This window comes from Pituophis catenifer, unplaced genomic scaffold, assembly GCF_029215685.1.
Source record: "Pituophis catenifer annectens isolate HBS135680 unplaced genomic scaffold, rPitCat1.0.hap2 SCAF_8, whole genome shotgun sequence".
In the NCBI taxonomy this organism is placed as follows: Eukaryota; Metazoa; Chordata; class Lepidosauria; order Squamata; family Colubridae; genus Pituophis; species Pituophis catenifer.
This window is the reverse complement of record NW_027256888.1, coordinates 59,984,548-60,009,784: the sequence shown is the minus strand read 5'-3', so window position 1 is coordinate 60,009,784 and position 25,237 is coordinate 59,984,548. Positions and strand designations below refer to the sequence as shown.

Here is a 25,237-nt window from a genome sequence, read left to right as displayed (position 1 = left end):
CACATCCATTATCACATCCCAGAGGTACTCTGCATCTAGATGGGTGGCTAATAAATTTTACAAACAAACAAACAAACAAATAAATAAATAATATATGCGTTGATTTCCACAAGGTTGTCCCTATTTTCTTTTCTTCAGAATAGGTTATTTATTTATCAAATTTATATAGCTGCACAACTCACACACAGTGAGATAGTTGATTCCATTAGATATAACAGTGTAAACCACACAGTCATTAGTAAGAGTTCCTTCTGTATCACATAATAATATAAAGACAATCCCTATGCATATAGATTTGTGGAACAGAGTCAGTGCAGATTAAATTTTTCCACTAGGAAAAAAAAAGAGTAAGAATTCCAAAAAGTTATTGAGGTAGCTCTTATTAGTGAAGAAATATCCTTATTGCAACTGTGATGAACAGTAAAAAAAAAGGGGGGGGGGATTTAGAATTCTCCATTATAATGAAAGTCCTTAAAGTTGCATAATGATAGTCCTACATTTCAGAATGTATGAATAGAAATTTAAATATTAAAACTCTTCATGATTTGGCATTTCTATATCTTCAGTTGGATTCTACCTGCCCTGTAAGATCTTTTAGAGATCCTTGTCCCTCATTTCTGGGGTGTTATAGGATCTGAAGCTAGAAGGTGCTGCTTCTGTATAGCAGCTCAGATGATGTGGTTTGGACTGCCCCCCGCTGAGATTGATCTGGCCTCCATGATACTTTGTAGGAAGTTATGAAAAATACATCTTTTTTGAGGTGCCTTTTAGCACTGTGTCATCATGTGTTATTATTTTTCTCTCCTACTTTGATTTTGCAATTCTGATTGAGTATTGCTTTAATTCTGTTGCCTTTATTATAATATCAGAGTCATGAGATTGTTACAGTATGAAAATAGAATAAATAAATACCTACATATATTTATCTTATCCTTTTTTGAACCAAACTGGAATTGAAAAAAAATTAGTCAGAAGCCCATTTTTCGAATAATTGTTCAGGGAAAAGTGGCAATTTGTTAATTGGAATTAATGCCTGCAAAAGCTGACTTTTAAGCATGCTGGTCACTGAAATAATTTACATGTCTTTCCCTAAGAATTTGCTGGATAAGCATTTAGTCCAGCTTTCTATGTCACGCAGTAGCCAAGTATATCTGTTCAGGAAGCTTGCTGATTTGTTGTTGTTGTTACTTGTGAAGTCGTGTCCGACCCATTGCAACCCCATGGACAACATTCCTCCAGGCCTTCCTGTCCTCTACCATCCTCTGGAGTCCATTTGAGGTCACGCCTACTGCTTCAGGGACTCCATCCAGCCACCTCGTTCTCTGCCGTCTCCTTCTTCTTTTGCCCTCAATCTTTCCCAGCATTAGGCTCTTTTCCGGTGAGTCCTTTCTTCTTATTAGGTGGCCAAAGTATTTGAGTTTCATCTTCAGGATCTGGCCTTCTAAAGAGCAGTCAGGTTTCCAAATCTTGCACTTCAACCAGAACTATTTAATAAATTTGTCCTTTATTCAGGAGATATTATACAAACATCTAGAATAGTAGCCATTGATAGCCCAATCCACCACAAATTTGATTAATGCATTTTAAGGTATTGCTAGAAATTGGGAGACCATGAAATCTAGTTTCTACTTAGGCAAATAGCCAGCTGGGTGACCTTGTGTCTCACCCCTAGGAAGCAGGCAATGGCAAACCACTTCTGAAACTTTGGCAAGACAATTGCCAATATCTATCTATCTATCTATCTATCTATCTATCTATCTATCTATCTATCTATCATTCATTCATTCATTCATTCATTCATTCATTCATAAAAATAAAATAGGTGACCATAACCACATCTGTAGGTACTGGATTCCACAATTTAAATTTTCATATGTAAAAAACGCAAGTTATTTTATTGAACTTGAATGATTCTGGATTGAGTTTCAATGATAGAACCCATGGCGAGAGAGGAAGAAAAATCTCAGTATTTTTATTCTGTGCATTGTTTTGCAAACTCTATGTGTCCCTCTTTATTTTTACTCTCAATTAAAAGCTTAGAATATTACACCAACACAGGAGGTTTTCCCTATAGGAAATTTCTGTAACACCCCACCCCCCTAATATTTTGGTAGTTTCTTGAAATGAAGAAATGAAGAAAGATGAATAGAGGAGAAATAGGGGGGGGGGGGGGAAGGACAGAGAATATCCTTGTCAGCCTGATCTACTGAATTACAATGTCCAGTGCTACTTTGTTTGGTACACTTCTACGTTTATCTTGTCAGAATACATGATAAACTCATTAAAATTATTATTGGCACAGAGCATGGGACTTGATTAAGACTTGGCAGACAAGGTTCCAAAATCTGTTCCTTTTCCTCCTCCTTTCCTCCCCACACCAGAGTGATATTAAATCACTAAAGCCACAAGAAGAAACTCAAATTATTTAAGTAAGACGGTACTTTCCATTTCAGCTTACCCCAGGCAAATTAAACAGCCCCCCTTGAAACAGTGACAAGAAGACTTATAAGAGCTTAAGAGCACCAGACACCAATTACATTTTGAGAAGTAAATGCCATAATTAACAAGACATATACTTTAATCTAAAGTAACCCAAATATGTGGCTGGATAAAGAAAAAAGGTATAGATAAACTCTGTAATTATAATAAATCAGTGCACAGGGGAAATGTATACCTTTGAGGGATATTTCTTTATTCCACAATTAACGTGCAGATGTCTCTGTAAGCATTCTTCTTTTTGCCATATGTAATATGCCACAGTCCTTTCTTTTCAATGTTGGGATTCAGCTATTGTGTCCTATACCTTTACCAGTTTATACACCTGAGTATAAGTGGTAATAATGTTCCAATCTCCATGATCTTGGAAGACAAGAAAAGATGCTGGAAAAGAAAATAGATCTCAATTTTTTTAAAAAAATAAGACTTTTCCCTAAATTTGGTCGTTAGAATCAGCTTCTCTTGAAAGAGACTATTACACTGAAGCTATATACTTTTACTTACCATTATTTGGGATGTTCAACATCTATAATAATTCTAAGGTTTTGTTTAAACATTAGTGGCTTTCTTATGGTTATTTCCACTGAACTCAAGGATGAGACAATATTTATCTGTAAAAGCTATCCAGGACTATCTCCTTACTACAGTACTGCGTACATTTTTTAAAATACATGTTTCATCTATGTTATGCTACATATAAGAGCTGGAAGCTGATAGAAATAAGACAATGGGAAAATTCCTTTCTGTGCTGTTCTTATTAAATAAAGCAAGAAAATGTAACTTGAAGTCCAGGATCATATTCAGTCCCAAAACTTTGCCTATCCCTAGAGCCCTGCCCCAAAAGAATTTTGATTGTCAATATGACATAAGGAAGAAATTAAATTTGTGTGGGAATAGTCATGTGATCTGTAATTATAAAACTTGGTTACATGAAATCAAACTTTCTTTTTGTCCCAAATTTGTCCGTATTTTGCACTGGCTTCACCATCTTATTAAGAATAAAGACCTTGAAGCATTACAGAAAGGTCAACTGTAGCATATAGACTATAGGCTACAGACCAAGAAACAATCAGTATGGTACACCAATCAATAATTTTGGATTTGGGAAAAGCCAATAGTCTCCACTTATCTCTTTGACACATATCTGTAGCCTGCTCACCACTGGTTTTAGAATAAATAAATGCACTGCGTACAGTGGGAATTTTATACATTTTATTGGACAAAAATAATAGTGAATAACTCAAATAAGTATCAAAATGAAATATCTATGTTCTAGCTCCATATTCTTGACATTCCATATTAAGAATGGGGAACTGATGTTTATGTATGCTGAAATCTTTCCCACAATTAATATATTTACCATAAGTGAGTCTATGTGTAACTGAAAGTAAATATATATTCTTACTGTTTATTCCTGACATTTTTTCTCATCATTTCCCCTGCAGCTTGACCTGTACAGAATTTCAGTTCTATATATAAAATAGAGTAGGAATCTATCATCTTATAATGTACCAGTCAAAATCATGATGCTACGTAAATATATCTTCATCACCATTAATATCTTAGAATAACTGATTTAACTATGATTATACGTTATAAACAAATGGATTTTGTTTATATACAAGTGGATTTGACCAGATGGACTATCAGTGTACACCAGAAGGATTTTTATCATTGTTTTGTTTTTCTATTAAGAACAGAGCTTTGTAAGCAGACATAGATAAAACCACCTTCTTTTATTTTCATTACATTTTAAATAGGTGACGTTGTGTGATTCTCTTTTGATTTTAGAGCCATGTGCAAAAACCAGACAAGTATAAAGAAGGAAGAAGAACAAGACTATTAAAAGGAAAGCTTTGTGGATATAGAATGAACGTGTCAAGGTTAAAGTATTCCAGTAATCCCAGGGTCAGGAAAAAAGCTGCTGCTAATAAAGTCCTTCTGTGCATTTTATTCACTCCACTAAAGGAAGAAGGGCAGCCAGGAGACCAATTACAAATCACTCGTCTGATGTTTAATCCCCTTATTTCCATTTCCCATTAAAATGAACTATTTTGTTTTTTGTCCTTCCTAACTCCCCTAAACACCAAATTCCAAAATGTGTATCCTGCACATGGTATTTGACTCCGGGAAAAAGTTTAAATGTGCATTAAACCCCTATTACATTTTAAAGCTTTTGCCTTCCCCCCCCCACCATTCCTTTGCTGCCTTCTGTTTCAAGAACACTTTCAATGGATTTTAAAACTCTTAGTAAAAAAATCCTAGCCGTTATCATTTCTTATGTGATGAGGCTCATATAAGAATTAACGTTCCTGAAGACAGTGTTTTTCAACCTTGACAACTTTAAGATGGGTGGACTTCAACTTCCAGAATTGCTCAGCCAGCATGCCGAACTCCACAGACCTTAAAGTTGCCGAGTTTGAAATATACTGATCTAAAAGAACAAGGAAAATCCTAAAATAACTCAGTGACAATTTGCCTCGAAAATTTATGTATTACATGTATTTACATGAAAATGGCTAACTCCTAGGCTCTAGTATAAGTCACAGGCAAAACTCCTAGTTTAGAACTACCAGATACCTAAACAGGCAAAGGAGGACAAGGACAATAGTAGAGAAAATTTATTTCTCTATAGCTGTGCCTATTAATGGCTTTTGGAATGGACAGATACATAAGCCAGTCAGAGAGCAGCTAATATGCTTGAATCTCCAGGGTCCTACCCTAACTGTCATAGTTAGCAGTATAAAAGGAGATTCTTGTCAGAAACTCTTTGCTCTTTGCTCTTCGATCTTCACTCGTCTTAGCTATTTGGTCTTAGCTCTTAACTCTTCTAGGATCTTCCCTTAGACAACTGTGAGCAGTTTGGAAGTCTGTTAGAAGAACAGTTCTGGTGGTTTATAATAATATTTCTTCTGAGGAAGAATAGTCATAGATAACATAGCTTAGAGAGAATAGATATAGATATATAGCTGACAGGATAATTAATCATAGTAACTAAGTGCTGTTTATTAATTGTATAGATATTGTTATGTTTTTATTATGTAAATAAAAACATTTACTGTTAAATGATTTAAAGGCTCATTTGTTAAAGTAGAAATTCATGGAGACAAAGGCTCACGGTTCACTGATTTTATTAACCTCCACAACAGACAATTAGTATAAAGGAGGTCAAAAATGGGGGGAAAGGAAGACACACTAATTGTTTAACCTTCTCGGCATCTATGGCAAAAATAATAGTGAAATATTGCCCCCCCCCCAAAAAAAAAGTGTACATAGGCCTATATGTACTTAGGCACTAGAACAGGGGTGTCAAACTTGCGGCGTCACATTGTTGTCACATGATGTATCGTGACATTTTTCCCCTTCGCTAAATCAGGGGTGAGTGTGGCCAGCACGTGATGCATCCCGCCCACGGGCCACAAGTTTGATACCCCTGCACTAGAAAGGCTGGTTTTTCAACTGCAATGTTTTCCAGAAGTTTCTTTATTTTTAACATGTATGTTAGTGATAATATAGAATCGACCATGACATTCTTTTCAAATTTCAAATTTCAGAAATGTCTGATGAGCCATGTGTTCTATATCCCACAATGATCCCAGATTAGAAGGGGTTGGATCGTATCTGATTGCTTGAATCAAGAAATAAATTAAATAATGTAAATTTAGGCTGTCAAGTGATGTGGAAAAGAAAAAAGCAATACATTTACAAGGTCACGATACATGAACGTTTGAATGACTACTTTTGTAAAAGCAGTCCTTCCCCCCCCCCAAAAAAAAATGTTTAGGTTTTCCTATACATTAACAGGTCTGGAGCTAATCTGAGGTCAGGAAGATATGCTCGGCTCCCCACTGAAGTGGTACCTATTTATCTACTCACATTGAGCATGCTTTCTTATTGTTAGGTGGACAGAAGCTGAGGTGAGTAGCAGGAGCTCACCCCACCACAGTGCTAGGACTCGACCCACTGAAGCAGAGTCCATTAATGACCTGGAGCAAAGACCATTAAGCCATTGAGCCCAGTGCTTCTAATTCCATGAATGAAGAAACTACTAAACTTTCTCCACTGGGATTATCAGTAGTTACATGATAGCAAAAAATCACATGTACACATCACTAAAATCAAGGAAATATATCACCAAAAAGAAAGACTTCTTTGAAAGTTCTTTTCATTTATATATAGACATGGAACTCTAATGATTTGATACAAAGTTATTTTCAACTTGGCAACTTTAGGATGTGTGGATTTCAACACCCAGAATTCCCAAGCTTTCCTCCCAGATTCTCATCATGCTTTATCTAAACCAGATTTCTGCAGATCTGCTTTTCAATAAAAGCATCTGTAAACCAGAAAACATTGCCCCATATACTCTGCACATACCCAGAGGCATTCTCCTTTAACAGGCAACACATTCCTTTTTCTTTTTAGAGCCTGTGCCATAAAGACAGTGAAACCTGTTTCTTTTGAGATCCAACTCAATGGGCTGGAGATTCAATATTAAAACTTTCTTAAGGCCTATTGTAGTGTTGAGCCTTGTATTTAGAGGTTGAAATACTTCTGTTTTATCTTTCCAGTTACAAATTTTAAAAGGACAAGCATAACTTCTGGCTGTGTTCATAAATTGCTTTCAGCCATAATATGCTTTATTATTACCTTACAACACTGGGTGAATGCAACTACAGCAGTTTGTAAGTCTTGGCTTGTACCTAAGCATGTTGTATAAACATAAAACAGTTTTTAAAAACCAATGGTTTGGTTAGTATAATGTGTGAGTTCATTCCCTATCTCACTTTTCTGCTACTCTTTTAAAGTCACTACTTAGCTGCTTCTGGTTGTCTGGTCATAATGTTTCTGATTAGCATCAGCAATTCTTAACATCTTACAAAGAACATTTGAACAAAGACAAAACACAGCAACATTCCCCAAAGCAATATCTTCCAGGAAAAACAGCCAGACGCCCATTAGCCTAAGAAATCAAGTAAGTTGCCAGCCATATGAACAATTTGATGGCTCATGGAGATAGTACTGGACCAATGTCTTTAGCTAACTACATGGAAATAGCTGCAAATCATAGGTAGCCATAAACTTATCAATGCAAAATCTTGATAAGCTCTCTGAGAATCGTTTATCGGTGAGGTGAGGGGAAAAAAAATCCATTGGCATGTAATTTGCTAAGTCTAGCTACTTCGCTTCTTAATTGCTTGTCTTTCCACCCATCTACTCTTCTATTCCTTACCTCTAGTTGACTAAAATAGCTATTTTAATCAGAGAAATTATTTGAGAGAAAAAGTAGGAAAATGCTGTCACCCAGAGATCCTACTTGTGAGGTTTTTGGAGATGACAGAATGTTGATCCAGCAGCTTTACTTATATTCTTATTATTACTCCATAAAAATGAAATTTAATCACCTCAAAAACTTATTTACTCAGTGCACAAGGCTCTCTGAAAATCTCTGAAGCTTCAGTGACAATTCATGTTATCTCAATCTGCAGCAATTTATGTCAATGTATTTTAAATCTCCACTCTTTCCTCCACTCTGTTTCACTGCCTTCAATACCTCAGTATTGCTTTGAATAAGAAGCTATCTAATTGTTTCAAAGTCTGTGCCATCTTCTGGGCATGTAGGAAACCTAGGAAATTGTACACAGTTTTTCTCCCCCTCCAAAAAAAAACAAAAACCTCTGCTAAATCTAGTTTCATAGACTGCAGAAAAAAAACGATTGGAACAGCAAAGAAAAGTTGGGTCTCATATTTATGATAAGGAAAAGCATTTATTCTATTGTGTCTCAAAATGGCTGAAAATTGGCTCATATTAGTATTAAGAAAGGCCTTCTGACAATTGTTGAAGGAAATGTTCACAAGCTTTTTCTCTGCCTCCTGTTTCTTTTTGCTGCTTATCACTCATTTTCCTTCCATCATTTTTTGACTTTAACATTGTGTGTCTAATGCTTCTTGCATTCCAGTGATCACTGGATGCCTGCAAGACAACAAACATTAATATCTCACTGTTACACTTGGGATGATAAGATGGAAATGAAGATTTCTACGTCAGTTGAGCAACATTTCTGGCTGTGAAAAGAAAAACAGTGAAGTAAGCTCTAAGCTTTAAGTCTGTTTTCAGATAGGCTTGTCCACGGCAGTGTTTTTTATCAAGAAAGATCAGCCATCACCCTTGCTGATTTTACAAGTGTTGCACAGAGGTATATTAAATAGCTAACCATAGCAGTAAAAATTAACTGCAGATTACATTCTTACTCAAGAAATATGAACATATAATTTGGAATTATAGCTCTTTAAAACATACTTTCATTAACTGGGAGGCTCTGTACCACAGCAACCTATCCATACAAAATCATTTGGTCTCAGGAGTTTGCGCATGAATTATCTTTAACATAATAATATATTTAGGTTGTTTTTTCCTTCCCTAGAATACATCATATCTTTTGACTAGATCCCCTCATGGCCAATGATTAGGGATGATGGCAGTTGTGGGACAAAATATCTAATAAGCACTAGATTGAAGACACCTATATCACTCGATAGGTGCATGATTCAAACAGAAAGCAGTGCAGGCCATATACAGTAATTGCAACCACCCAGATATCATATGTTAATGAATCACTTCTTCTGTGAGAAAAATATCATAATTTTCAACACGAAGTAAATGATTAAAAAATAAGAATGCAAAGATATGATGACCAAAAATATCATAAAACAATGCCAATCAATATCAGGCCATCAGCATATCAAAAGTTATTCTAAAAAGCAAAGTTCCTGCCCTATACCAGGAGGACAGGACCTAGGTCAAGGGCCAGAACATAAGACTTATCTTTACTTACCTAAGCACGTCACAAATATTTTTGGCAACTTTTTTTCTGTTGCCTTCCCATGTTATGACCTTCAATTCATTGCCAATCTCTAAAAAGAACACCTTCCCCGTAAGCCAATAGGCCCGCATAACAGCAATGAAGCAGGGGTGGGTTCTACTTACCTTTACTACCAGTTTGCAATGGGATCATGCTCGCTTGCTCGCAGATCACCTATGATGACATCCAGGGTGGTGGGCGGAGCCTCCTGCCAGTTTTACTACTGGTTCTTGCAAACCGGTCTGAACCGGGGGCAACCCACCACTGCAATCAAGTGAGGAAAATCTGTTATGATGCACCAGCTATTACATCATAGACAAATCACATAACCTGTAGTGGGTGAATTCAAAGTGGCTCTTATTGATCATTTTGGCTGATGTACTATAGGCACTTCAGTCCTTGATTAATTTTTTCTGATGCCACTGTGTTTTTTGTCTCTCTGAAGAATTAGATACTATGCTCTGACAACATTGTGTAATGGGACTCCAGTATTCAACTAACAGCATTGCACATTCTATAATGTTATAACTCTTATAACTGGTTTAACACAAAGCTAAAATAGCAAAACAGGGTAATGACAAGACAACTTCTCCAAATCTTTGCCTTCTGAACAGAGGAAGTCAGAATTTGTTTCCAGTATAAAGTAAGTAAAGAAAAGGAGAGAAGTGTAAGTAGAAGTGCTGCTTGTAGCTCATCTACCTTCATAAATTCAATATATGTTTTTTTTTCTTTGTTTTACATAGGTTAGAACAGAACGTAGTGTAAGAAAAGAGACTAGGTGGGAACTTGTGATTGTGACATAACATACAGATAGCTAGTGCTGGGTCTGGAGGATGCTTGAATTCAATCCATTGACTTTTGATGTGCTGTATACTCAAACTTAGGATAACACTATTTGGCAGGGAATCAGAATATAAGCAATAGCAGCAAGAAAGGGTGGATACAATCCCAAAACATCTGAAGCAACACTTGAATGCCATTGGCATTGACAAAATCCCCATCAGTCAATAGCAAAAGGCAGCTTTACTTGGAACAATTTACATCCTGTGAAGATATTTCTAACATCGTTGAATATCTGCCTATCCCAGTTCCTTGGGAAGGACTTGTTAGGTGCATAAAAATGCCAAATCCAGTCTAAACATCTGACTGACTGCACCAGTGATGGAATTCAAATTTTTTTACTACCAGTTCTGTGGCCATGGCTTGGTGGGCGTGGTGTGGCTTGGTGGGTGTGGCAGGGGAAGGATACTGCAAAATCCCCATTCCCACCCTACTCTGGGGCCAGCAAGAGGTGGTATTTGCCGGTTCTCTGAACTACTCAAAATTTCCGCTACCAGTTCTCCAGAACCTGTCAGAACCTGCTGAACAGCACCCCTGCTCTGCACCCAGCTATAATAGCAATAGGAGCAACAACAATAATTTGATTTCTTCTACAACTAAAAATGTGATCAAGGTTTGATGGCAGTTGCAGGAAGAACAAGAAACTTACATGATGGTTGAAAACACACTTAATTGCACATTCAGGCACTGAAATTGAAATTGGAAATGGACAGAAAGAAGGTCCTCCAAGAGAAACAAATTTCAAGGGGAAAAACCAGCAGCATCTGTAACAAACCATGATTACTCACACAGATGCAATAAGATTACTATACAAACGCTGCCCTTATGTATTTGCATAATTGGTAAGATATGACACAGACCCGCTGAGCATGCTGAGAGGAGAAATGTTAGTACTAAATTTGTGATATTTTTTTTGTTGTTGTTTTATCGTTGCAGCACAAATAAAAGACTGGCAAAGCTTTGATGGTGTCACAACTTAATTAGTGAATTTATATCAGATTATATCTGGCCTATCTCACCTAGATTGATCTACTTGGGCTGACGGCAGTATCATTTTCTTCTCCTTCTCCTTCTCCTTCTCCTTCTCCTTCTCCTTCTCCTTCTCCTTCTCCTTCTTCTTCTGTCATATCCATCATCGGATGCTGGTGATTATGTTGGCGATCCTATTTTTATCAACAGCCGCACGAAAAATTGCTGCTGTAGGTTTTGTCCAAACCACTTCCTTAGATTTTGAAGCCATGATGTTCTTCTGCCTGGACCTCATTTGCCTTCAATCTTTCCCTGGAAAATTAAGTGAAGTATTCCGGGTGGCGCATCACATGTCCAAAATATTCTAACTTTCGCTTTTTAATGGTTTTGATGATTTCCCTTGGCTTTCTCAGGTGGCTTATCGCCTCCTCATTTCTGATCATTGTATCTTTTTTATTTATTTTTTATATATATATATCTGTTATTGTCTCTTTTTAAATGAGATTTCCTTGGGTCTTAACCTGGTATCTTCAGTGAGCAAAAGGTGGCTGAACCTGCCTTTGCGTGTTCCACTTTTGTACCAGTGTTCTGAATTGCTCTTCTTCACAGGAGGTTTCTGTGTAATGCTGAGATATGAGTGATACAACCCTTAAATGGAGAGAGTTTTTCAGCAGTCAAAGGGAGTTTATAGAGGTTAAGTACCGTTTGGAGGCATCATTCAAAAGGAAATGCTTGCAAGAGACAAGGATGTTGAGAGAGGCTTTTGCAAACGATGCAGCTTTTCTTTTTTACATCAGGATTTGCTTTATGAGCCACACTGATCTGTCAAATCCCAATTCTATTTATTTAGGCTGTTTGAAAGGAAAGAAAGTCTGAAATCTCAGCTAGGACAGAAATAAAATGGAACAGCTAACAACTCTGGCACGGGGATGCTGACCTTTCCCCCTTCCAACTCCATCAGCATTAAAAAGAACCTGCATATACTGTTCAGTTAAATACTATCCCAGGATGTGTATTGCTCTATAAAGAAAAACATGGAGTACCTGCAGGGCCAACAACTTGAGAAAAGGAATATAAATCAACTTATATTTAAGAATGACCGTGGATAACCAGAAATGCCATAGAGGCGAATAGAAAAAAATCACCGCTGAGAATCTTCAGACAGACAGACTGCAGAGATGGGATGCCTCCAGTCTAGTCAGCATGGAAATGCAAATTTCTATCATTTCAGCAAGGTAGTTAAAAGTTTTGGAGATGAGAAACTGTTGTTAGACATGAGATTGGTTTAAATTGGGAAGCCAGCATGGGGTAAATGTTTAGACAAACTATTTTTTCCCTAAGGCCATGGGTCTGCTCTGATTCATTCCCTTGTGTTATTAGCATTCAGAAGAAAATCCAATAAAGATCTAAGTATCTAGTTCCATCCTTATAGAAATTGATGCACCAGTTTTAGCTCTTAATTCCTCAAATATGGCCATGTGCAAAAATAAAGTACCTGAAACACAGCACTGTTTTATCTAGAGCATGCATCCCAAAGTAATCTATTGAAATATCTATTCAGTGATTTACTTTTACTTTACTTTTATTTGATTTGTATACCGCCCTACTCCCGAAGGACTCAGGGCGGTGAACAGCCAACAATAAAATACATACATACAAAATTTAAAAAGCAGAAATAAAATCGAATTAAATAGTTTGGCCCAGACAGATTAAAACCACAATCAATTTAAAACAAATTTAAACTTTGAGGATTAAAGATATTAAAAATATTAAAATATTAAAATTGTTTAAAAAGAGGGAGAAAGTTAGGCCAGGCCCGCCTGGTGAAATAGAAAGGTCTTTAGAGCGCGGCGGAAGGTGTGCAGATCCGGGATCCTCCGTATCTCTGGGAGGAGCTCGTTCCAGATAGTAGGTGCCCCCACAGAGAAGGCTCTCCCCCTGGGGGCCGCCAGTCGACATTGTTTGGCCAACAGCACCCGGAGGAGCCCCTCTCTATGAAAGCGTACCGGCTGGTGGGAGGCTATTGGTGGTAGTAGGCGGCCCCGCAAGTTTTGAACAACATACTTTCTTTATGCTGATTTCAGATCTTCCCTTTTGTTTTAGGGGGTCACATTTAAACAAGGAGCATAGTCATTCATGCGTATGTAAATTCGGCAGTTACACATGACTGGGATAGAAGCTGGCTGTGACATCTCAACCACCTATCCCAGGAATCCTCCAAATGGAAATTCTGGCTAGAAATTACCTGTCCATGGGAAAGTATGTGTCAAAATCTGCCAGAGGGAAGATGTACCATTGGAACTGAAGCCTGTCCTTTGTTTTTGTGTTGACTGTTTGACTCCTGGTGACTGCAGGGTTTTTTAAAGCAAAATTTCAGAAATACTATAGTTTTCCATTATCTTGTTCCTAGTCTAAGACAGAGGGATTGGCCCAAGATCATCCAGATGGTTGGGTGCTAAGGTGAGACTAGAAAGCATAGTCTCATAAATGTACTTTATTGAAATGTAGTCATAGTCTCCCAAGTTCTATTTAACCAATACACCAAACAGGCTCTCATTTTATACCTCTATCAACATAATGTTGATCATAATGTTGTCTCCTCCATCTTCCAAATTTTGATTGGAAATTAATATATATAATATAGTAAGTGACTTTGAACAGCATCTAATGGAAAAAATGTGATGTAAATCCCATTAATAAATTTATTTGTAAAATTTATTAGCCGGTCATTTTGTTATACAGTAAATCTGGGTGACTTATCAACTCAGCTGTTATATTTATCTGACAGATATTTTTAAGAGTTTTTTTCCCCTTCCTTTATTATTCTTATAAATAACTCAAGTCAATGAATATACCTAATACTCCTTCTTTCTCCCTTTACCCACAAAAATAACACTGGGATGTGAGTTGGGCTGAGAAAGAATGGGTGGTCCAAAGTCACCCAGCTGGCTTTCATGTCTAAAGTGGGACTAGAACTCACCGTCTCCTGGTTTCTAGCATGGTGCCTTAACTATTAAACTAATCTGGTTATTATAGATAGATAGATAGATAGATAGATAGATAGATAGATAGATAGATAGATAGAGATATATATAGATATATATAGATATATAGAGATATAGATATATAGAGATATAGATATATATTATAACTATGTGTGTAATATAGATATATTGTCCCTATAAAGAAAGAAACAACAATTAATTTTCTTTGCTGGATTCCCATTTGCTTCTTTACCCAATTGCACTTGACATAATCAGTAGATATAATTAATTTTAAAGACACTGAGTAGATCTAATCTTTTGTTTAAATTGATACTATTGCTGCTGCCAAAAGAATGACTAGAATTATATATAGCTTTGAAAACAAAAAATGAACTATCCCATTATTTTTGTATTTACATTTGTACAATAAATATAATTGCCAGTTATATAATTTTTCATTTTCTCCAAACAGATGTGAAACTCTTTTAATAGGTATTCCTGTTAACATTTAAGACAGTCAAGCACTTTAGACTGTAAATTCCCTTTTTGATGTTTCTTGGCCTAGGATAGGTCATAATTCACCTTCTGATTTCACAGTTCTTATTTCATAATTCGTTAAGTCAAATAAATATTTGAGGATAAAAATCAATTTATAAATAGTATATTTCAACAAAGTACATTTATGAATTCATATTTGTGTGGGAAAGGGTGTATATGACATTCCTATACCACTTTGTGGGGAAGTTTGTGATAGTACACATACAATAACAGAGAGATTAGTTGGGTATTGTGCTAAATCATAAAGTAGTTTCTTTGGCATGAGATTAGTATATTGTGCGAACTCATCCATTTTGTTTTATAAAACTCCACATCACAGTTTATAAAAGCCACTGCGAAGCAAGCCATGGGTTGGGTACAAACCAGCCCAGTAGTTGATTTAAAATTAACCAGTGTACTTCATGGTTGACTTGAAATGCCTAGTTTTGATCATCAAACTTTTTCTAAATGAGCCTTTGCTTTTCTTACCTTCTTCAACTCATCCCCTCATCCCATGTTCTGAAATAGTTCTGGAGACTTAAAATGAGTCAAAAAAGGCCCTTTTGTTTGCAAGAAGATGCTTTTCTACTACTGCAATGATACAACTATTTTTTTTAAAACCGTACATATTAGAAATAGGACAGCAGAGATCCATGAATGAGCATCAGTAAAACTGTCAGAGACCAGAGGTAATTTGATCCTATCATCAGTGTAAGTATAATAGGCTTTAAAGAAAATAATAGAGTTTAGCACTTCTAGGGTTAAAGGGGCAAATTAGTTTTCTTTAATCTATTTGTGTTTCAAATAACATGTTATTAATAAAGACGTATCAGGATAATCTTATATTCAGAGCTTTGTTTCCATTTTAGTAAAAGGATAGCTCCACTAATAGCCTTGTCTTCTAACCTCCTTGTGCTCTTGTTAAACATTTCAGAAGAAGTCCTTTGGGACAAAGGAACAAGTGAAGTAATTTATTCCTACATACTTTTTTACTAGCCTCCCTCCCCCTTGCCCTGGCACACACACCTATTTAATTTATAAATTAAGCTCATTATTCAGTGCCATCTAGTGGAAATTGCCAGGATATTGTTATATTAAACCACCTTCCACAGTCTGGTGCCCTCAGATGTTCCCCAGTCTTCTGTCAGCTATTAGCTATTATGTCTAAAGGCCATGGGGACTGGATTATCTGGAGAGGTCCTAGTTGAGCAATAATTATCTGGAGAGGTCCTAGCTGAGCAAGGCTGGACTAGGTGCTTGCCTTACAGGATTTCCTAATTAGATGGTCAAGAGTTCACTTCATAGGCATCCTGCTTATCAACTTGATCCTTGTTCAATCAAAACATTACCTACATGGATATCTACATGTTATTTCTTGTTAATTTAAATAAATGGTTTGCCATTGACTTTTTCCAAACTGTATTTTTGCTTTTCGGGTAGTGAGTGCCAAGTGGATTGCCATACAACAACAAGCAAGGTTTAAATCCAGTTAAGTTATATTTTTTTAAAAAAAATCTTCTAGGTGCTGCCATCTGCATGCTCAAATTAGGGATATTCATCCCTAATTTGAGCATGAGTTTGTATAAATATCTTTTTTTTTTACTTCACCTTCCTATTCATTTGAATATTTGGCTACTATTTTGCCTATTTTTTTATGCCCAGTTTTGCATGCATTTATTTTATTTATTTCTCCTATTGTTTTATACCCTGATTGAACCTTTCAAGGCAGCTCACAAAAGAAAATATTTAAGAATATATTGTTCAGTTTAACAACCAGAAATCAGCTGATGGCACTCTAGAACAGCGGTCTCCAACCTTGGCAACTTTAAGACTTGTGGACTTCAACTCCCAGACTTCCTCAGCCAGCAAAGTCCACAAGTCTTAAAGTTGCGAAGGTTGGAGACCTCTGTTCTAGAAGGAATATAAGCTAGTAAAGGAGTTCCATAGCATGACAGCAGAGCCAGAAACAACTTAAGAAAAGGCAAGCTGGGAAAATATGACTTTCTAAAACACTTTAAAAGAGATTCAGATTAAGGCCCTTTGTGCCACAAATGTTTATTCCAGGTTCGGATTTCTTTGGCAAACACCAAAGAAGCCTAACTCCCATCAATGTAATACATTATTTTCATAGTGTTCCAACTCCATAAATATTGCCTTGTGATCAGGACAGAGAGACTATATAATCATACACAACCACTCTTACTTTTATTTATTTATTTAAATGTTGCTAAGTTGTGGAAGGCCCAGACAAACAAGGAGGTCTTTCATTGGCAAAGTATTCCTTCTGATTTGGCACCAAATAGAAGGCACTCCTCACATGGGATATTGAGAAAAAAAAATGTCTTCCCCATCATCAGGTACTTCACATCAGAGGATAGGAAGGATTCAGTCTCAAGCCCATTTAGGGCTTTAAAGGTAATTGCCAGTACTTTGAAGTGTGGTTGGAAATGGATCAGCAGCCACTAAGGTAGTTTCCCTTTAGCTGGTCCCAGCTAGTATCTTGGCAGCTGTGTTTTCTACTAAATCAAGGTTCAAAGGCATCTTCAAAGGCAGACCCCTGTACAATTCATTGCAATACTGTAGTCTAATCGGGATGTTGCCAGGGCAAAGATCATTTTAACATGAGATCTCAGAAAGAGCTGCAGCTGGCTGGCAACCTAAGCAGATGGTGAAATGCTATTGGACTGCTGGACTCCTAAATACGCTCACAATGCTATCCAGAAATATTATGGTTGAGTTAGACAGCTTGTAGCCCTAGGGCTCCACGCAACATCATATGATCTATTTTCAGAATAAAAGATCTTAAGCCATCCAGCAAGTAGTCTATCTTTCCTTAGCTGCCTGATTGACAAGAATCTCATGAGGAGTTGACTTGCCCATATTAATTCTGATCCAACTACAACTGGATGTTGCTTACATGTCACCTTCAAACCAAGAGCATCTCTATAGAGAATGTAATTTTGTTCAGGACAAAATCTCTCTGAAATTCACTAATGGGACCTCTGCTTTGTCTGTAGCAGAATTCAAAGTATTGGCCTATTTGAGGTTTGACAGTGTGTGTGACTGTTAGGGCTGTGTAAAGAGATACTTTGCAAGGTGCTTTAGCATGAATAAAGCACATCTGTTTGAAGCATTAAAACAGTCATGTCTTTTCCAAGACTCATATAATGCTTTTAAAGCTTCCCCCTGTTGTTTTTACTTTTATTGCATGAAATGCCATCTCACTTCCTGGTAGGCAACAGCAGATGTGGGTTTTTTGCATGCATACATATTGTGGAACAATTGAAACTTAAATAATATGAATGCATTAACACCTTGAAGAGGACTGCTTTGTTCTTGCTAACATATTTTGTGAACTGCTTTCTTTGAATGTTTGGCACAACCCTGCAGTAATTCAGAATATTTTGAATGGGTAGGCTCATAATGACCTAATTTCACAAATAATATAGGATATATTTCACCTTTCATGTCAACAGTCCCACTTGACTTCTGACTGGCATGCTGGGAACTGTCTTCCAAAACAGCTTTGGGGTCAAGATAAAAAAGAGAGTCAGTTTGGTCTGGTTAAGGCATTAGTTTAATTTAATTTAATTTAATTAATTAAATTTATATGCCACCCCTCTCCGAAGACTCAGGCCGGCTCACAATACATTTAAAAAATCATTATAAAAAGACATTGAAAAATTAAAAACATTAAAAACTCATTCACATCATTCATGGCTGGATCTCACCAGATCACAAGAGCGAGATCAACGGCCCCAGGCCTGCCGGAAAAGCCAGGTCTTCACTGCTTTTCGGAAGGCCAATAGGGTGGGGATGGTCCGGACCTCAGGAGATAACTGGTTCCAGAGAGCTGGGGCAGCCACAGAAAAGGTCCTCCCCCGCGGGCCTGCCAGCCGACATTGTTTAGCTGACGGGACCTGGAGGAAACCAACTCTGTGGGATCTTACCGGTCACTGGGAGCTATGCGGCAGAAGGCGGTCTCGAAGATAACCTGGTCCTGAGCCATGTAGGGCTTTAAAGGTAATAACCAACCCCTTGAATTATGACCGGAGACCAATAGGGAACCAGTGCAGCTCGCGGAGAATTGGTGTAATGTGGGTGTACCTAGGTGCACCCACGACAGCTCACATGGCTGCATTTAGGCTAGAAAGTGGGAGACCATGAATTCAAATCCTACCTTAGCCATAAAAGTGACCATGGGTCAGTCACTCTCCCTTTCAGCCCAACTCACCTCACAGGGTTGTTGTTGTGGGGAAAATAGAAGGAGGAAGGTATGTTAGATTATGTTCACTACCTTGAGTTATTTATAAAAATAATAAAGGTGGAATATTATAAATAAATAAATAAATTGCTGAGGGCAGAATAACAAAATTATATCATATTTGACTTAAATTCAATTAATTTAAATTAATTAAAATTTAATTAACTTTTAATTAAAAGTTAGAATGATGACACTCCATGCATTGTCTGATCTTGTCATTCTGCCTCTTTAGAAAATTCAGTTCATGGCTGTTGGATTATGGATTTGAAAGATTGGAGGAACCTAGTGGATTAATTTGGATTTGGATTATTAAGGCTATTTGACAGAACATTCTACGAGACAAAAGAAGAAAGGTGATAGAAGAAAAGAGAAAAGAAGAAAAGTAAGACTTTAAAATTTGGACAATTGGGAAGATATGTAACTGGAAAAAATCACAAGGCTGTAAACCATTAATTTTTTTTTAAAGATTATAGATTTAGGAGTTTGGGAGGCATAACTATGGGATTGGTTGAATTTTATTAAATTGGAGTTTTTAAATATTGAGACATTGGAACCAAAGAAGTATACTGAATAATCTTTATTAAATTGTTACAAAATGGATCTACAGGGGATAATAGAAGCAAATGAAGAAATAATTTTAATGCTCAAAAACATGCATGAAAATATAAAGAACAACAAGGAGACAAGGGGACTGTCTAAAGATAAAGAAATGAGTATAGAAACCACTCAACAACTGGGGGAAAAAGATGAACATCATATCCAGGAAATAGATTAGAAATTAGAAGAAGCAGTGGAAGGAAAAAATCAAAATGAGATGCCAGAAGGTAAAGATAATGAAGAGAAAGGATTAATAAGTAGGAATCAATCAGATAATTCCTTAAAAACTTACAACAGAACAGAGAGAAAAAAGGAAAATCTCTTCAAAAAAAAAAAAAGAGAGAAAGGATTGGAGAGAGAGAAAAGAAAAATCTCTTTAAAAAAAAGAAAGTCTTACTGATGGGTGTTGAAATAATGCAGTAGAAAGAGACAAAAGGCAACCCAAAAGGAATGTTCAGTAGGTATAAAAATATCAAAAAGAGTTATAAGACTCCAAGAAAGAGAAATAAAAGGGTAATTAAAAAGTCAATAAATTATGGAACTCCAAAAAAGTTAAGAGATGATGGATAATGATAAAACATATTAATAAAAAGAAAAAAAAATGGAAAATACAAATAGGGAAAATAGTAGCATACATATTAACAGATAATAGAATCTATTATAATTAAAAATAAGCTAAGCTTAGTAGGTGGAAGTTTAGGATTAGGTAATCTAATTGTATTATTAATATTAAGAGTGTGTTAAAGTATATTTTGAACTTAAACTTTTAAGGATTAGAAATCGTGGGGATTTTGAGATATAGTCCTGGGATTGATTAAATTTTGTTAATATTTGGCCTTATTAGTAGTCCTAGACATTTGGGATATTGAAATTATGGTGGAATGATAAGTAATTTTCAAAATATTAAATATTAGTAACTTAGTAGGAGATAACAAATGTGCAAAGAAATGTTATTTATATTTAAATGAATTAATGGAAAAAATTATAAAGAATTATAAAGAGAGAATGGTACTGTTGAAATCGGAAGATCAGGACTATGCATACTGATTCGTATTATTACTGTTAGCATTGTTTATAAAAGATTTGACCCGGTCAATACAATGCCCACAAAATATATCTGGCGTGTATTATATTAAAAAAATTAAAAAACTATTTTAAAAAATGAAAATTCAGTTCACTGGCGACTTTCTGAAAACCTTTGAGAAGCACATCCAACACTACTGTTGGTTTCAGGCAGCATGGAAGATCTCAGCTGTTCTTCCCTGACAAACAACAAGCGTAAGATGATGAGAGCATGAAAGTCTTACTCTGCTAATTAGAATTGAGATTTGGTTCAGAAATTTTAGCTCTGAGGATATATGTTGGTTGTGAAATTGTGGCTTTAAATCAAAAGGAACAACTTCCATGTCAGGAACAAACTTTTTTTTTTTTTCTTATTGATGTTGCCCTCAGCTTCCTTCCTATTCCAGGTTTTTATTTCTAAATATATAAGCAAATCCCTAGAAATGTTTGAAGCTAATCCAGTTCAAATCTTTTTTAGATTTTTTTATCCTACCTTTATTATTTCTATGAATAATTCAAGGGTGTGAACCAGGGGTGGGTTCTACTTACCTTTACTACCGGTTTGCAACAGGGCATGCACAGAAAGTTCCTGAAGATGTCGGAGTCGATGGGCAGAGCCTCCCGCTGGTTTTACTACCAGTTCTTGCGAACCGGTCCGAACCAGGGGCAACCCACCACTGGTGTGAACATACTTTATACTCCTTCCTCCTATTTTTTCCACAACAACAGCAACCCTGTGAGATGGGTTGAGGTAATTTTTTTTAAAAAAATAGAATATATTTAGATCAAATGTTATTTGATTCTGAATCCCAGATTAAACATTCAATTTACCAATTCAACTTAAATTTTGAGTTTGACTGACTGACACTACCTGAATATATAGATAAAATAATTTCATGTGTGTGTGTGTGTGTGTGTGTGTGTATATATATATATATATATATATATATATATATATATATATATATATATTTCCTTAGAAATGTAAAAAAAATACCAAATTATCAAAATGACAGATATTTCTGAATAGTCCCAGACATGATTTATTTTAGAAATAAGTTGTATAAATATAAATAAAATAAAATATATGTCTGTGTTGAGAGAGTTTATCCTTTGTAAGGGAGAAATAAGTTGTTTTATGTAAGCTTCTTAGATGTATTACATTTGTTGACATATGCCCTCAAAAATATTATCATCCTTAAGTTTAAATAACTGTGTATTCTGCCAATAATTATAAAAGCATAAATCCTTATAAAATGAATTATATCCAGTTTGTCACACTATTCAGTTCTAGACTCTCTTGATTTTCATAAGATGAAAATCATAATGACAGATAATATACTTGATGGCAGTTTGATATTTTGTCTTGTACCTATTAGAATCAGTAAACACACTGAATTTAAAATACAATATTAACTATAGGTCAGAGATAATGCTTCAGACTTATGTGTGTGTGTGTCTCCATTTGTACACACCTTTAAAAGTTACATTGGCTGTGGGCTTAACCCAAATTCGTTCTGTCTGCCTCTGGTACCTGCTTGAAACACTTCTCTCTAATCCTAGATTATCTCAGTACAGGGATTTTGCTTGTTCCTTTCAAATGCCAGAAGCACTTGTCAAATTGAAATGGGACAGACTTTTTCAGGGGGAAAAACACCACCTGTGATCACTTGTTTCTGCCGATGGGCAACTTATTTTATCACACTGAGAAAATCCAGAGCCAGCAGAACAGGAATGAATATTGGAAGAAGAAGATCTCTGTTCTTTAGTAAAAGTAAAGGTTTTATTGTGCTGACCTACAAAATTTATGTAAAATTCTCTTCTACATTTTGCCAGCTATGACCCCTCTTGGTATGTTGTTGTAGTTAAGTGTGAATGTAACCTGCAGAGTCCTTAATAACCAGTGGAGGACTGTAAAGCAAGCGCATATGGCTTTGTTCATTTAGAAATCTTCCCCTTGTGCTGGTGCTGCTTTTGATTTTAAGAATATTTTTTTCTTTTCCAGGAAAAAATATTGTGCACTGCATTTCTGTAGCATGAAGTCCAGCTTATTTTTCTTTGATTTTTTTTTTTTTTACAACTGACTTAACTAGATACCACACAAACACCACCATCCAATTAAGTAGTCTTCAGACTCTTTGGAAAGCCAATCCAGCCAATTGTATTGTGCCATTAAATTACTTTCCCTTCTTTGGAAGTTTTAAAGAAATGAAGTTCTAAAAGAAGTTTGACAAATTCAGCATTCTTTAATCCTTCTATCTCTGAAGAGACAGAAAAGAATGAGGAGGATATGTTCACCTGAGTCCATCTCTAGTGGCATCATCCTCAACTGGCTCTCCATGATTTTTGTAATACTCTGTATGCCCCTCCATCTCAGAAATCAGAATGTGATCATCTCCCAGTGTCCTTTGTATCTGGGACAACTACAAGGTTGCTTATTTACTTATCAGATTTCTACTACCATTCTCACCTGGCTCTGGGTGGTTTATAAACATCATTATAAAATAATATAAACATGGAACTAAAATCATAAATGAAAGTTAAAAACAAGTTTATAAATTTACAAATTAAAAATTTTAAAAAATCAAATTTAAAACGTGTCTTTTATCAGGATAACCTGGTCTACCCAATTATGGGATGGAGCATACTGCTTCCACTTTCGCCTTTCAGCCCCAATCCAGCAGCCTTCACAGGCAGTCACTTTTGCGACAAAGAAATAAAATGAGACTAGTATAGATCTATTTTAAGCTATTTATAGCTCTCATTAGCTGGCCGGTACATACGGAACATACAAAGATTCAGGTCTATAGAGCCTGAGTCCTGAGCACACTCTTGTACTGCAGTGAGTCTTGGACCCTTTACGCACGGCAGGAGAGAAAGTTGAACACCTTTCATATGCGCTGTCTCCGACGAATTCTTGGCATCACCTGGCAGGACAAAGTTCCAAATAGCGCAGTCTTGGAACATGCTGGAATTTCTAGCATGTATACACTATTGAAACAGCGATGTCTACACTGGCTGGGGCATGTCATGAGAATGGCTGATGGTCGGATTCCGAAAGATCTCCTGTATGGAGAATTAGTGCAGTGAAAATGCCTCAGAGGGAGACCACAGCTGCGATATAAGGATATCTGCAAGAGGGACCTAAAGGCCCTGGGAATGAACATTAACAACTGGGAAACCTTGACCTCCGATCGTTCAGCTTGGAGGCTAAAGACGCAGCATGGCCTTCTTCAATTCGAAGAGACACTTGTTCGGCAGGCTGAGGCAAAGAGGCAGTCCCGAAACCAGCGAAATCTGGGGGCTGGGCAGGGGACAGAATGTATCTGCCCTCAGTGTGGAAGGGATTGCCAGTCTCGAATTGGCCTTTTTAGTCACACTAGATGCTGTTTTAGGATGTCTTTCCAGAGCACAATACCGTAGTCTCTTGAAACTGAAGGATGTCAATGACCATTAGCTAGCCATACCCTTCCAGGATTTTGTATTTTAGCAGAATATTATTTCATGTAAAAAAGTTAGGTTTAGGACCTGTATACTGCATGAGTCAAAAAGAGGGCTGTGAAAATATTTACAAACCCCTCACATCCTGGGCATAAACTGTTTCAACTCCTACCCTCAAAACGACGCTATAGAGCACTGCACACCAGAACAACTAGACACAAGAACAGGTTTTTCCCGAACACCATCACTCTGCTAAACAAATAATTCCCTCAACACTGTCAAACTATTTACTAAGTCTGCACTACTATTAATCTTCTTATCGTTTCCACCACCCATCTCCTTCCATTTATGACTGTATGTCTGTAACTTTGTTGCTGGTATCCTTACAATTTATATTGATATTGTTTCCTGATTGCTTATTTGTACCCTATGACTATTATTAAGTGTTGTACCTTATGATTCTTGATGAACGTATCTTTTCCTTTGTACACTGAGAGCATATGCACCAAGACAAATTCCTTGTGTGTCCAATCATACTTGGCCAATAAAAAATTCTATTCTATTCTATTTAAGGTAAGTACATAATTATATGTTTCCCAGTACCTGAGATTTCTAAGGCCAGAAGATTTAGCCACCCATTCCTAGGCTCTGGGCTCATCTAATGTTTACATGATAGGGTCATGCCCTGACAATCCCACTCTTTACCTAGGTAATGATCTTGCCATCCTCTTATCACCAGCCTGTGCTTTAACTAGTCTGAAATTGCCCCTAGTATACCAGGGTCAAGGCAGTCTTTTTCCACTTTATCCCCTGACAATGATTCTACCAAAATTTTAAGGTATGTAAAATCTATGAAGTTTTGCTATGTATTATTTTGAAAGCAATCAAACTGCTGTGTGACAAGAAATTTGTTTTGGGACTACCAGAAGACAAAGACATATCCTTTCCCCTTTGGTCCCTAGTCAGCCTCCACCCCAGCCATCTCTCCTGGGACATTTGTTCTTTTCATTAGCACTTGATTTCCTGAATTACTTTCACACTCATTACCCCCCTCTATTTTTTTGACACCAACTTCTCTCAGACTATCAAGAAAGTAGACAAGAGTAGCATAAATCCACAGCACTATTTTCTCTGTGGAAGAAAAGGAACCATATCTGAATATATCTACTTCAACAAGTAGACAT

General features: G+C 36.5%; 1 protein-coding gene across 1 annotated transcript in view; it reads left to right on the top strand.

Moving 5' to 3' along the window:
* The first annotated feature begins 11,541 nt into the window (after positions 1 to 11,541).
* The window catches only part of RPL34 (ribosomal protein L34), a 62,273-nt gene continuing 48,577 nt past the window's right edge, over positions 11,542 to 25,237 (top strand). The window contains exon 1 of the mRNA XM_070948451.1: positions 11,542 to 11,545. The gene's annotated coding sequence lies outside the window, so the exon portion shown is untranslated. The remainder of the gene's footprint in view (positions 11,546 to 25,237) is intronic.